Below are 14,616 nucleotides of genomic sequence, written 5' to 3'. Positions count from 1 at the left end.
GCGACGCTAGTGCTGCATCATTGGGTCATTTAGGAGTCCTAGCAATGCAGCTGAAAGCTGCGGGCCGTCGGCCATAAGGAGAAGTGGGGGGGGGGGTCCCCCAAGGACTTTTGCATCGGTGCCCATGAACCTTTAGTTACGCCCCTGCTTGAACTGGTATATTTTGTGGCATACTCATTGTTCTTGATCTAGTGTATATAAGCCTGAGGGCAATAACGCCATGTGTCTATTTTGGTAGCAGCTCAGCAAGTTTCCTAAGGACATTTATGCCATCTCATTCGCTGAACAAATGTATTAATCAAATGTTATATTTAGTTGTTCTTGTTCATATCATTATAGTTGTTTATTATCGATTTCTGCCAACTAAGGGACAGGTCTCTTTACTTATATTATGTGAACATTGTAACACGCCTATTTAGTTTCACGCCTATTTAGTTTATGAAAAAGTTGAAGAGACTCCCTACCCTGTCTATTTGTGTTCACTTGCAAGATTGTCCAGAAGAAATATTCCCTGCCTTCTCAACCTGCAAATCATTTTCTCTAAGGGTCAGTTCACACTATGAAAAATGTGTTTTTTCCGCAACGGAATTAGTGGTAGAAAATCCGCAGCAAATACAGCAGCAAAGTGGATGAGATAAAACAAATCTGATCCACACCCTGCATAAATACTGAGCGAAAAAAATGCTAAGAAATTGACCTCCGATGCGTAATTTTATTCCGCAGCATGTCAATTGTATTTGCGTAAATGTTGCTTATTTGTCGCGGATTTTCTCCATTGAATTCAATGGGGAGGTAAATCCTGCAACACATTGTGGTTGCATTTTGTTGCGGTGGGTTCGCAGCGATCCCGATGCAAAAACACAACTCAGACAAAAATAAAAACTCATACTTACCCAGATGTCTGTATTCCTCCACCCAGCGTGGCCTCCTGGGATGACGTTTCATCTCATTAGACCGCTGCAGCCAATCACAGGCTGTATCAGTCTCCTGGGATGAAACTTCATCCCAGGAGGCTGGCCTGGATGACGTCAGAGGGCCGACCTTTCTGGGATCACGCTTCATTCCGTGTGACTACCGCTGCAGCCAATCACAGGCTCCAGCTGTCTCCTGGGATGAAACATCATCCCAGGAGGCTGGTCTGATTGCAGGCCGGCTAAGTGCTGCAGTTTTACGCAGTGGACATTCCGGCCGAAAAACTGCACCACAGTTTGGTACGTTTTTTTTCACCCAGAATTCCCTGCGGCGCACAACGGCGGATACGCTGCGTGCTTTTATGCAGCGTATCCACCCCGTGTGAACTCAGCATAAGGCCGGATTCACACGAGCGTTGCGTTTTTGCGCGCGCAAACAACGCAGCGTTTTGCGCGCGCAAACACTATTTGACAGCTGCGTGTGTCATCCGTGTCTGATGCGCGGCTGCGTGATTTTCGCGCAGCCGGCATCATAGAGATGAGGCTTGTCGACGCCCGTCACTGTCCAAGGTGCTGAAAGAGCTAAATCTTTCAGCACCCTCGACAGTGAATGCCGAACACAACAGCGAAAAACCTGTAAAAAAAAAAGATAAAGTTCCTACTTACCGAGAACTTCCCGGCCGTTGCCTTGGTGACGCGTCCTTGGTGACGCGCCTCTCTTGACATCGAGCCCCACCTCCCTGGATGACGCGGCAGTCCAAGTGACCGCTGCAGCCTGTGATTGGCTGCAGCCTGTGCTTGGCCTGTGATTGGCTGGAGCTGTCACTTGAACTGAAGTGTCATCCCGGGAGATCGGACTGCAGGAAGGAGACAGGAGTAATCGGTAAGTTAGAACTTCGTTTTTTTTTACAGGTTCATGTATTTTGGGATCGCAAGTCACTGTCCATGGTGCTGAAACAGTTTAACTCTTTCAGCACCATGATCAGTGAATGTCTCCCGACGTCGCGGACCGGAATTTTTTTTGCCGAGTTCGGCCAAAACGAGTTTGGCCGAACCCGGTGAAGTTAGCTTCGGTTGTCGGGTTTCGCTAATCGCAAAGACACTCCGTTTGGATGTTCGGAAACAGAAAAGCACGTGGTGCTTTTCTGTTTACATTCATCCTTTTGACAGCTGTTGCGCAAACACGCAGTTCGCACGGAAGTGCTTCCGTGCAACATGCGTGGTTTTCACGCACCCATTGACTTCAATGGGTGCGTGATGCGTTGAAAACGCTGAATCAACGGACATGTCGTGAGTTTTTTGCAACGGAGCAACGCTGCGCAAAAAACGCTGCCATGTCTGCACGGCCCCATTGTCTAATATAGCTACGGGCAACGCACGTGAAAATCACGCGCGTTGCACGCGCGTATTTTACGTTCGTCTGAATAAGCCCTAACGGTTCTCTTACACGGCACATCCTCGGCCATGTAAGCAAGGGCTGATCAACGTTACAGGTCGTTGATCGGCGTACGTTTGCTCCTTTCACAAGGAGCTAGTATGGAGACGAGCGCTCGTTACTCCGATCTCTCATCCCCATACATTATTATCATGTTGGCAGCATGTCTCTCTGTTTACACAGGGGGATGTGCTGCCGACAACGATAATATTTTAGGCACCTTAAACTATACAATCATACAATCAGTAGATTGCTCGCTCATCTGCTAATGGGTGCCCTGTTTACACAGGGCACCTATCAGCAACAAACGTTCTATGAACGAGTGTTTGCCCGATAATTGGCCTTTAGATTGTATCTGAACTTTAATATTTAAAAAGGTTTTCCCACAAACACATATATCCACTGTCCACAGGATATGGGATACATGTGTGATCGCTACAAGTCCAAACGCTGGGACCTCCAGCGATGAGGAGAACAGGGGACCGAAAGTCCACCGAAGTGCTCCATGAGACTGGAGCGCTGGTGCGCATGCTTGACCAGCGCTTCATTAATTTCTGTGGATAGGGGATACATGTGTTTTGTGGGAAAACCCCCTTCAAACACTTCTCTCGTGTAATTTAAGTAGGTGAAGCGGTATTGGTCTGCTACCCAGTTACGCTTAAATATATGCATTTTTGCAAATTAGAAATGTTTGCCGGAAGATATTTACCCATAACCCAAAGTATTGCCAATCGATAAATTTTCGTCTACTATTCCGTTGGCGTTCCATACCAGCAGCTTTCCTCAAGATGCTGTCCTTGTCTTTGTGGCAAAGTATTTTTTGCAATAATCACCATAAGGCCTAATTCCACCGACTGTGTTCGGTCCGTGATATACGGTCCACATGTTGGCAGTATTTCCCGGAGGAATGCTACTAGCATCATAGTTATGTATGATGCCAGGAGTCCCTGTCTCGCTGCGGGAAAACTGTCCCGTACTGTAAAAATTATTTCAGCACTGGACAGTAGTTCCGTGGAGAAGCATGGATACATAACTATGATGCTGGGAGCCCAGCTTCATGCACTGCGACAGACATGTGGTCTGTATATCACGGACCGAACGTGTCTGTTTTGCACGCATAAAAATCGCAGCGTTTTTCTTTCATTTCAGTTCCGCGTTGCATCCGTGTACGGTGCGCATCTGCGTTTTTTATGTGCGTATGTCATCTGTTTGTCATGCATTTTTTACGTCTGCAAAAAAACTGATTGAGGTGTTTCTTTTTTCCCTCATTATTTCTTTAGCAACTGGTGCGTGAATTACGAATAGGACACGGATGATGTCCGTGTTTTGTCCGTTGTTTTCACGCACTCATTGAATTCAATGGGCTGTGCAGTGCGCAAAAACACACAAAAATAGGACCTGTAGTAAGTTTCACGCAGCGGACACATGCTGCGTGAAAAACAAAGCATGTCTGAATAACCCCATTAAATTACATTGATCCGTGTGACGGCCGTTGTTTTAACGTCCGTAACATGGATATAAAATAAGCTTGTGTGAATCAGGCCTAAGTCTAGCCCCTGGTAATGTAGATTGCATCAGATCTCGGTGCGCTCTTTGTATGCAAAACATGCTTGACGCTGAATCTACCTGAATATTTTACAGTAACCATCTTTTGAGGAACTTCATGCAGTTATCATCCTTGATGCCTTCTGGAAACGCCATCAGACGGTTTCCCCTGTGGTTTCTTTCCTCCATATCTACTACATTTTTACTCAAGGTGTTGTTCTACAAATTCAACCCTTTCAATGTATTTTTTAGTGTGTCCTTAATTTGACATATTTTTTTCTCCTGTGTCCGACACCCGTTCTCTTAATTTCCTCATTTCATCTTGTATTAAAGATATATCTGAGTGTATTTCTCCTATTTGTGGGGTTATAGCTGCAAGTACTGAGTTACTATTACTCAAATGTAGGGCCTCTTACTGTGGCTTAATAACAATTCCCTAATAAGTTCACTGCCGGGAAGCTGTTAGATACGAGTTAAGTAAAACTTTGTCTGAAATATTTAGTATAAGGGTATGTGCACACGGTAGCAGGCTTTTACGTCTGAAAAGACAGACTGTTTTCAGGAGAAAACAGCTGCCTCGTTTGAGACGTAAAAGCTCCTCCTCGCATTTTGCGAGGCTTCTCTGACAGCCGTAAATTTTGAGCTGTGCTTCATTGAGTTCAATGAAGAACGGCTCAAATTAAGTCTGAAAGAAGTGTCCTGCACTTCTTTTGACGAGGCTGTATTTTTACGCGTCGTCGTTTGACAGCTGTCTGCACAGTACGTCGGCAAACCCATTCAGATGAATGAGCAGATGTTTGCCGACGTATTGTAGCCATATTTTCAGACGTAAAACGAAGCATAATACGCCTCGTTTACGTCTGAAAATAGGTCGTCTGAACCCAGCCTTATAGTGCCCTACCATCAAAATACAATTAATACCCTGGCCTTGGTGCTAATTAATACCTTGCCAATGTCAACCGAAATACAGGCAGTCCAGAATTAATTGGAATAAGCTGCATTACTTGATCCAGTAGAAAGGGTATGGCTCTGAGAAGAATTCTTGGGAACCAGAAGAAAATGTTCATGCTAGTCTTACAGATTAATTTAATCAGAGATATACAACAAGCCAGTCCAGAGGACATCCCGTAAGAAGGGGAGTACTGTCAGAATTCGAACCCAGTAACTCCTGTGCCCCAGGCAGTAGCTCTTTTTTGTCAAGCTAATGCTCAATATATTGTCTAGGTTCTCTTGATTTTTGCCGCTTAAGATTTCTTGCTTTGATTGCCTGATTAGTCTGAGCCTTTTGGCTTTTTATATAAGCCTGTCTCTTGTACTTCCTTCTTGCCAGACTATTGCGCTTCCAGCCTCTAGTCTAGTTCATTGCTGCCTTACTCTTCAAATTATTGCTGCTTATGTACCAAACTCAGATTATTTCCCGACCATGTGTGTGTGTTACGCTACAAACTGTTGCCGCTTATCTGTGTACAGAACTTGGATTGTTTCCTGGTCACATCTCTGCCTTACACTACAAACTGCTGAAAAAAATCACACTCTGTCCACATTGTTTTAGCCACTGAACTTCTAATTTGCTTCCAGACACTGACACCCTGATTTGAATCAAATATTAAACACACAATAACAATTTATAGAGCACAGATTAAACAGTTACAAAAGAACACCGAATATAATTAGACCTTTATGAAAACAAAGATTAAATTTTCAGGCCATGTCATTTCTGTTGCTCTTTATGGAAGTGAAATCATTGTGTGGCACTGATTACAGGGGGGGGGGGCACTGTGCACTGTGTGTGGCACGGTCTACAGGGGACACTGTATGTGCCACTTTCTACGGGGGCACTGTGTGGTTGTTCTATCTAAAGGAGGCAAAATGTGGCAATACCTACAGAGGGCAGTGTGTGCCAATAACTACAGGAGGCACTGTGTGTGTCACTGTCAACAGGGGCACTGTGTGTGGCACTATGAACAGGGGGCATGGTGTGGCATCTATAGAGGGCACTGTATGTTACACTATCTACAGTGGTCACTGTGTGTCACCTTCTAAAGGGGTCACTATATGTGGCATTTTCTACAGGGGGCACATTGTGTGACACTACAGTAGGCAGTGTGTGATACTATCTAAAGAGGACTCTGTGTGGCAAAATTTACAGAGGGCTCTATATGTGGCACTATCTACATGGGGCACTGTGTGTGAAACCAATTCCAAAGGGAGCTGCCTACAGGGGGCACAGCATCTGGAACTTTCTACAGGGCACTATCAGCATGTGCGTCTTGTGCTTTCTTTGTATGGGGCACAACTAGTGGCATTATTTTCAGGGTAGTACAGCATGTAGCACTCTTTGAGGAGTAAATGGTTGATACAGACATCCAGGTAAACATTTGCTGTTTACATTATCAGAAGGGACTATAGAATAATTATTATATATTTTATTGGTCAGATTTGTGGAAAATCTTTAAAGAGCAAAATAAATTAGTTTTGATTTACTATATATGCTAAAAGCGATAGTCTAATAAATTAGTTTGTATTTATCTTTACTTTCTTTTAGATTGAACTGCTTATGAAAATTGGCATCGTTTTATCTTTGATCAATGTGTGGTTTTACACTATGCAATTATTGACACAGGGAAACTTACAAGTCATAACAATAATTTATTTATGTAAAGGTGCCTTTGGGAAATAAGACAATTTCCTCATCGTCCTACGACCAGCCCACCTAAAATACTAATAGCAACAATTAGCATAATGAAGCAACAATTAACTGGTCTATAAGAGTATGCTCAATGCCCATATACATGTTTTTTATTTTGTCCTCATTGCAGGAGCTGTGTGCTTCTGCTTACAGCCCACCTTATTAACAGATGTTTCTTTTTTTTCTAGGTTAGCCCGGCAGGGGGTTACCTGTCTTGTGGCACATGTGTCATTATATATATTATTATACCAGAGGTGTGTCTCTGGTTACATTTTGACTCCAGGGAGATAATCCATACAGTGGTGTGTCTCCGTTAACCTGTTAATTCCTTTACTCTTACTCTGGGCATTGTCTAGTAAGAAGAGTCCTGAGCGGCGAGCACTTCGCGCATTAGGACGAGCATACTCGTCCTGTGTGACAGCCGTCCCTGCGCGCGTCTGTGCGCGCGATCGAGAGCGGGGCAACGGCTGTAATACACAGCCACGGCCCCGCTCTGACAGCGGAGAGAAGAGAAACATCTTCTCTCCGCCGTTAACCCTTTGAACGGCGCGATGAAAGCAGATTGCGGCGTTCAAAGAGGGGGGACTGCACATTGATCGCGTCACAGAAAATAACTGTGACGCGATCAAAGCCCACAACTCATATGGCCAGACAGCCCAGGGTCCATTGAAGGACCCCAGGGCTGTCTGAACATATTTCCTGTTGTTAGGGCATACTGAGGTATGCCCTAACAACTGCCTGTGTACAATCAGTAACAGGCTAATGTACTGGCATATAGATCTATGCCAGTACATTACAGTTACAAAATCAAAATCAAAATGATAAATCCCTTTATGGGATTAAAAAAAAAAGTTAAATGAATGTAAAAAATTTTTTATAATAAATAAATAAATAAAAAGTAAAAAAAAATACACAGAAACACAATTTTTTTTATAATAAATAAACTTTTTAAAATATAAGTCCCAAAACATGAAATAATATAGACATATTTGGTATCGCCACGACCGTAACAACCTGTACAACAAATGTATAACATTATTTATGATGATCGGTGTATGGTGTAAAAAAAATAAATATTAAAACTGCAGCAGAACTGCTTTTTTTCTGCATTTTCGCCAAAATAAAAATTTATAGAAATGAAACTGTCAGGTCCGTATTTCACACCGAATAACCACCTCTGTAAATTGAAAGCTGAAGGCATGCCTGGAAAGAAGTAAACCAGCCAAAGATGTTTGGTACACAGCTTCCCTTGATCAGACAAGGAGAGAACTGAAAACTTTTATTCAGAACAAAGAAACACAGAAAAAGAAAGACACATGCCTCCTCCCCAGAGATGTGGGAGTGCCCAAGCCCCCACCGGTTTCTCAGCTGTAACTTCTCAGACTCACTCTTCTTGCATTCCAGGGGGCGGTGTATTCCATAGGTGTGTCCGACATGAACAAAGAACTTGTTATATATATCAGTATATTACACAAAGAACTGAAATGTATATACATATGTGTGAGGATAATATTTTTCAAATAATATACATAGTAATGATCCCTGACAAAACGATAATGTATTTGTACCAAAAAATGGTACCTACATAAAGTACAACTCGTCCCGCAAAAAACAAAGTCTCATACAACTACGTCGTACAAAAAATAAAAGCGTTATGAGCGTCGGGATGCAAAGAGGGGAAATGTAAAAAAATTGCTCTGTCCTCAAGGCCAAAATTGGCCGTGTCCTTAAGGGGTTAAAGGCAGACGTCTGAAAACATCCCCGTAATTTCAGCCGTAACGGCATGTGCAGGCGCTTCAACGCCGCGTCCATTACGGCCGTAATTGGCGCTGCTATTCATTGGAGTCAATGAATAACGGCTCCAATTACGGCCAAAGAAGTGACAGGTCACTTCTTTGACGCGGGCGTCTATTTACGCGCCGTCATTTGACAGCGGCGCGTAAATACACGCCTCGTGTGAACAGACAAACGTCTGCCCATTGCTTTCAATGGGCAGATGTTTGTCAGCGCTATTGAGGCACAATTTTCGGGCGTAATTCGGGGCAAAAACGCCCGATTTACGTCCGTAAATAGGCCGTGTGAACATACCCATACGAGCACTGATACCCCTTCATTTCCATTACTGTTCACACTGTGAATCGCTGACACACTTGTAGCAGCGGATCACAGTATTACAGCCTTCTCCCATTAAAGTTTATACTGTTAGGGTATGTGCACACGCTAGCTGTCATTTACGGCTGAAATGACAGACTGTTTTCAGGAGAAAACAGCTGCCTCGTTTCAGCCGTAAAAGCTCCTCCTCGTATTATGCGAGGCGTCTGTGACGCTCGTAAATCTTGAGCTGCTCTTCATTGAGTTCAATGAAGAACGGCTCAAATTACGTTGCAAAGAAGTGCCCTGCACTTCTTTGCCGAGGCAGTCAATTTACGCGTCGTCGTTTGACAGCTGTCAAACGACGACGCGTAAATTACAGGTCGTCGGTACAGTACGTCGGCAAACCCATTTAAATGAATGGGCAGATGTGTGCCGACGTATTATAGCCCTATTTTCAGGCGTAAAACGAGGCATAATACGCCTCGTTTACGTCTGAAAATAGGTCGTGTGAACCCAGCCTTAGGGTATGTTCACACGGCAATGGCAAATACATCTGAAATTACGGCGCTGTTTTCAGGAGAAAACAGCTCCTGAATTTCAGACGTAATTGAATGTACTCGCGTATTTCACAGCATTTTTTACGGACTTAATTGGAGCTGTTCTTCATTGGAGTCAATGAAAAACGGCTCCAATTACCTCCCAAGAAGTGTCCTGCACTTCTTTGACGCGGCCGTAATTTTACGCGCCATCTTTTGACAGCGTCACGTAAAATGACAGCTCGTCTGCACGGAACATCGTAAGACCCATTGCAAGCAATGGGCAGATGTTTGCCGACGTATTGGAGCCATCTTTTTAGGCGTAATTCGAGGCGTAAAACGGCTTCATTACGCCTGAAAAATAGTCGTGTGCACAGACCCTAAGGCTGGATTCACACGAGCGTGTGCGTTTTGCGCGCGCAAAAAACACGTCATTTTGCGCGCGTTGTAGGTGCGTGTGGCATGCGTTTATGCTGCGTTTCTTACGCGCATCTGGCATGCGTTTTTCACGTGAGTTAAAAAAACGGAGGGTGGAGTAATGGTGAGGCCAGCCTACAAAAAGGCACCCTTCACAAACACATGCTTGATGTGAGCACATGTTCTCATCCTTTTTGCACGTTGCAAAATACTTTGGGTCGTTTACAGTGTTTCTTGGCTTGTTGGCGTCTAAGCCAGATTATGCTATTGACTCCGCTGGGCCATGTGCTGCTATCGTGGATGGTTTCTCAGTGATGTGGCGAGCGCCGTCCCATGCTACAGGATGGAAAGCAGAGAAGAGGGAGGATTTGGGTTCATCCTCTTGTGTCACAGCGCAACTCCAAAAGGCACTTTCATACACTCTATAATGACCTCTGCCGTCACCCAGAGAAATTTAGGTCGTTTTGCCGCATGTCTGTGGCTACGTTTGATACTCTGCTGGAGCAGATTCGTACAGGAATCACTTACCAGGACACAAACATGCGGCGCTGTATTTCCCCTGAGGAGCGACTGCTTGTGACCTTGAGGTATGTGTGTTTTATACAATTAGTGCTTACAGGATGGTGTGTGGGTGTCATGTCCTACATATAGAGTATTTTTGTTTGTGTGCTTTTTTCTCACCCATGTAGATTTCTTGCTACAGGAAATAGTTACCATTCCTTACATTTTTAATTCCTTCTGGGAGTGAGCACAATTTCTGGAATTGTGACAGGCACCTGTGTCGTGCTGTGGCAGAGATTAAAGCCCACAGTGATGCCTCAACCCACGGAGGAGCACTGGCTTAGTATTTCCGAAGATTTTATGACCACCACACAATTTCCTCATTGTATTGGTGCCCTAGATGGGAAGCACATTCGTGTGAAGAAGCCCCCCCACTCTGGCTCTAGATACTATAATTACAAACAGTATTTTTCCATCGTCTTGTTGGCCTTGGCCGACAGTAATTATTGTTTTACAATAGTACACATTGGGTCGTATGGAAGCTCTGCTGATGCACGCATATTTCGCTCATCCCGAATGGGCCAACAGCATAGTGGTGCTGATGCTGAGTGTGGTAGCCGTGAGGTGGGCTGTGTGGAAAGGTTTTCACGGGTCGGCTGTAGGCAGGTAAAGGACGGTCACGCACTGGCACAGGAACAGGTGACATGCGGGACAGCATTGGGCGGTGGTAATGTTGGCGTGGCAAGGGGGTGGCAGACTGGGAAGGGCCAGGTGCAGCGAAGGGCACCGACGGCTCCAGCAATTGCCTGGAAGCACTGGCGTGGATTGTTTGGAGGTGTGGCAGAGTCTATCAGGCTGAGTATGGAGCCTTGGAGGCGCGCCATACGGTGGTCGGGTACTCGCCGGAGTAGCGGGGCAATGCTGCGGCCAAAGGCGTCACAGCCGTCCTCTTCTGCGTAGCGCCGCAGGTACTCGAGTACCCTGGAGTCCACCTGGGCACCTGCGGAACCCATGTGGCTGTGCCTGGCTGCTGCGATCGTTTCAGGTACGTCCCGTGGCACCTGAGGTTGGCTGGACGCCTGTGGGGCTGGTTCTGGAAAAGTCGCCTCTGGAGTTAAGGGCAGCAGGGGATTTTGCTCTTGTGGCGCATGCGCCTCTTCATGGCCAGCCTCCTCTTCAGTGTCGAGAAGATTGTCACTGCATCCTTAATAAAAATGTACAGTTATTCGTAACATTGCCACAAGGGACAAACAACCTGTTTTGGTTGAATGACATGTGAACACAGACATTCCTTCAAGGCTGCATTACTTACGGCTGCATCTCCATGATGTCCTTGAGGAACATCAGCTGCTGGGTGAAGATATATTTGCGTTTTTTGGAGGCACCGTCACCACTTCGCCCTCTGGCCCCATATTCCCGGCAGCTCCTCCACCGGGTTTTGACATCAACAACTGTACAAGGGAACAAAAAAACTAAATTACTGTCACCAGGTGACATAACCGAAATCTGCACTCGTTGGAAACGTTGCCATTCCCTTACACACCAAGATACATTATACACAAGCTCAATGATGCTGTGACACACACGCTATGTTGCCCATTTTGAACATGTTAACACAAGGATACACGACAGCATGTGTGTTTTACATGACATATATAATCAATGTACTTACCAATGCTCTTTCTGTCTCGTGTGCTGCCTTTAGCCCACTCATGGCTGAAGAGGGTCTACGCAACTTCATCCCAAGCGACCTCCTTGCCCGTGCGGTCGTGGTAGGCCTCTGCCCGCGTGTCCCACAACTGTGGCCTCTCCTGGACCAGGCAGATGAGCTTCTCGACGTCACAAGCGGGAGGCATTCCAGCAGCTGTCGGTGTCCAGCTCAAGCATGTGCCCAACAAGTGCAAAGCAACTTCCTGGTTTGTGCTTGTTTGGACAAGTTTTCTCAACTCATTTACATAGACTTAAAGGAGCAGTGTCACGAAAAAAAATATTTTGAAATCAATTTGCATTTAGTGTTTTATTATAAAATCTTTTATTTATGTGTGTGTTTGTGTTTTACTTTTTTCTTTTTTCTAACTTTTACTTCACTAAGGGGCTGCCATTTTGTTTTTCATCTCTGTATGTGTCGATTAACGACACATACAGAGATGGAATACGGCAGCTACAGTGCATAGGAGTCAATGAACGGGAGCCGTTCCATTGACTTTGCTCTATGGCTCTGTACTGCGCAGACGCAGGTCAGAGTCACACAGAGCAGAGCAGCTGTTTGCAGGGAGAGAGCAGGCGCCATCTTGAAGACCAGCTGCACTGCAGGTAAGATGTGTGTCTCTGCATGTCCCACTCTCTACCTCACAGACACCCGCTCTCGTGACCCCCGACGCCCCCCGAAACGGCCCCCCCCCCGATGGCCCTCCCTTGTATGAAGGACACATGATGAAACTGTACTGGGAAAGCCCTGAACGATAAATCTCTAGTTGTGCTGAGACTGTTTGGGGATTTGACTAATGAACCTCTCAGTCTCAGCACAACTAGAGAGATTTATCGTTCAGGGGTCTGGGAAAGCTGGGTGACCATTACTCCTACTGGAGTGTGTTTGGGGATGTGACTAATGAACCTCTCACACTCCAGTGGGAGGGGTAATGGTGGTCACCCAGCTTTCCCAGACCCCTGAACGGTAAATCTCTCTAGTTGTGCTGAGACTGTTTGGGGATGTGACTAATGAACCTCTCAGTCTCAGCACAATTAGAGAGATTTTTCGTTCAGGGGTCTGGGAAAGCTGGGTGACCACCATTACCCCTCCTACTGGAGTGTGAGAGGTTCATTAGTCACATCCCCAAACACACCAGTAGGAGGGGTAATGGTGGTCACCCAGCTTTCCCAGACGCAGATATAACCAGGAAAGGGCTGGATGGACGGGCTGAGGGTGCACAGGGTTTTTGGTGATCCCCCTCTGTCATGTGATCGGACCTAGGTTACCGGTTCATCAGACGGGGTTCATGTGACTATAAATCTGTCCATAACAAGAGACAGTGCACTCAGGACAAGCCCTGCCCTCATGCCGTAGTTGTGGTTCTGTCTGCAGTGATGGCGGTGGGTGGCTCTGACACCCGCCTCCCCCGTCGAGTCATCTCAGGAAAGAAGGGGTGTCCGGTTTGGAGACACAGCGCCGCACCTGTCCTCAGGTTGTGTCTGGTATTGCAGTTCACCTCCATTGAAGTGAATAGGACAGAGCTGTAATACCACACACGACCTGAGGACAGGTGCGGCGCCATGTTTTCCTGGACGACCCCTTTAAGACTTTTCCCGTGTGTGTGTGTGTGGCAGAGCGGAGTGTGCACGGGCGCCGCTGATACTTCATAGCCGCTTATCAGCTGTTTTGAAGAATCAGTGGCGAGCACCCCCCCCCCCACACACGCAAATCCCCCAAACACGCAAAATCAAGTGTAATCAAGCGTTTTTTATGTGTTTTTTTTTTGCACGGAAAATGTGCAAAAAAAAAACATGTGAAATACACGGAGTGTGAACCGGTCAACTGAAAAGTCATTCACTTCACTTTCATCATTCTAAGGCTGGGTTCACACGACCTATTTTCAGGCGTAAACGAGGCGTTTTACGCCTCGATTTACGCCTGAAAAGACGGCTCCAATACATCGGCAAACATCTGCCCATTCATTTGAATGGGTTTGCCGATGTTCTGTGCCGACGACCTGTCATTTTACGCGTCGCTGTCAAAAGACGGCGCGTAAAATAACAGCCTCGGCAAAGAAGTGCAGGACACTTCTTGGGACGTAATTTGAGCCGTTTTTCATTGAATTCTATGAAGAACAGCTCCAAATTACGGCCGTAATTGACGCCTCGCAAAACGCGAGTACGAGCAATTACGTCTGAAATGATAGAACTGTTTTCTCCTGAAAACAGCTCCGTCATTTCAGACGTAAATGCAGTTAGCGTGTGCACATACCCTAAGGGTATGTTCACACACAATGTTTTCAGCTGAAAAATCGGAAGCAGAACGCCTACAAGCATCTGCCCATTGGTTTCAATGGGAAATACGGTGTTCTGTTCCGACAGGGCGTTTTTTACGTGGTAGTTTTCCAAAAACGGCACGTAAAAAGACGCCCGACCAAATTGAAGTGCACATCACTTCTTGGGACGTTTTTGGAGCCGTTTATCATTGACTTTATAGAAAAACAGCTCCAAAAACTGCCGTTAAAAAACGCGAGTTTGATTAAAAAATGGCTGAAATCAGGAGCTGTTTTCCCTTTGTTTAGTAAGCGTGTGAACATACACTTAGCCTTTTGGTGTGTCCTATAACTTCTTCCAGCTGCAAAATCACACCCAATATGGCTGCCGGACACTGCTTAGCAATTTGAAGACACCTTTACCTGGCTTATGAGAGGGGGGGTGAGGTTCCCTCCCACATTTACAGCAGCTGTGAGTCAGGTTGCTTTGCCTTATTCACCTTGCTGTAATTCTGGGAAGTGCTCC

This window comes from Rhinoderma darwinii, chromosome 3 (assembly GCF_050947455.1).
Source record: "Rhinoderma darwinii isolate aRhiDar2 chromosome 3, aRhiDar2.hap1, whole genome shotgun sequence".
NCBI lineage: Eukaryota > Metazoa > Chordata > Amphibia > Anura > Rhinodermatidae > Rhinoderma > Rhinoderma darwinii.
Note: the sequence above shows the minus strand (reverse complement) of the source record.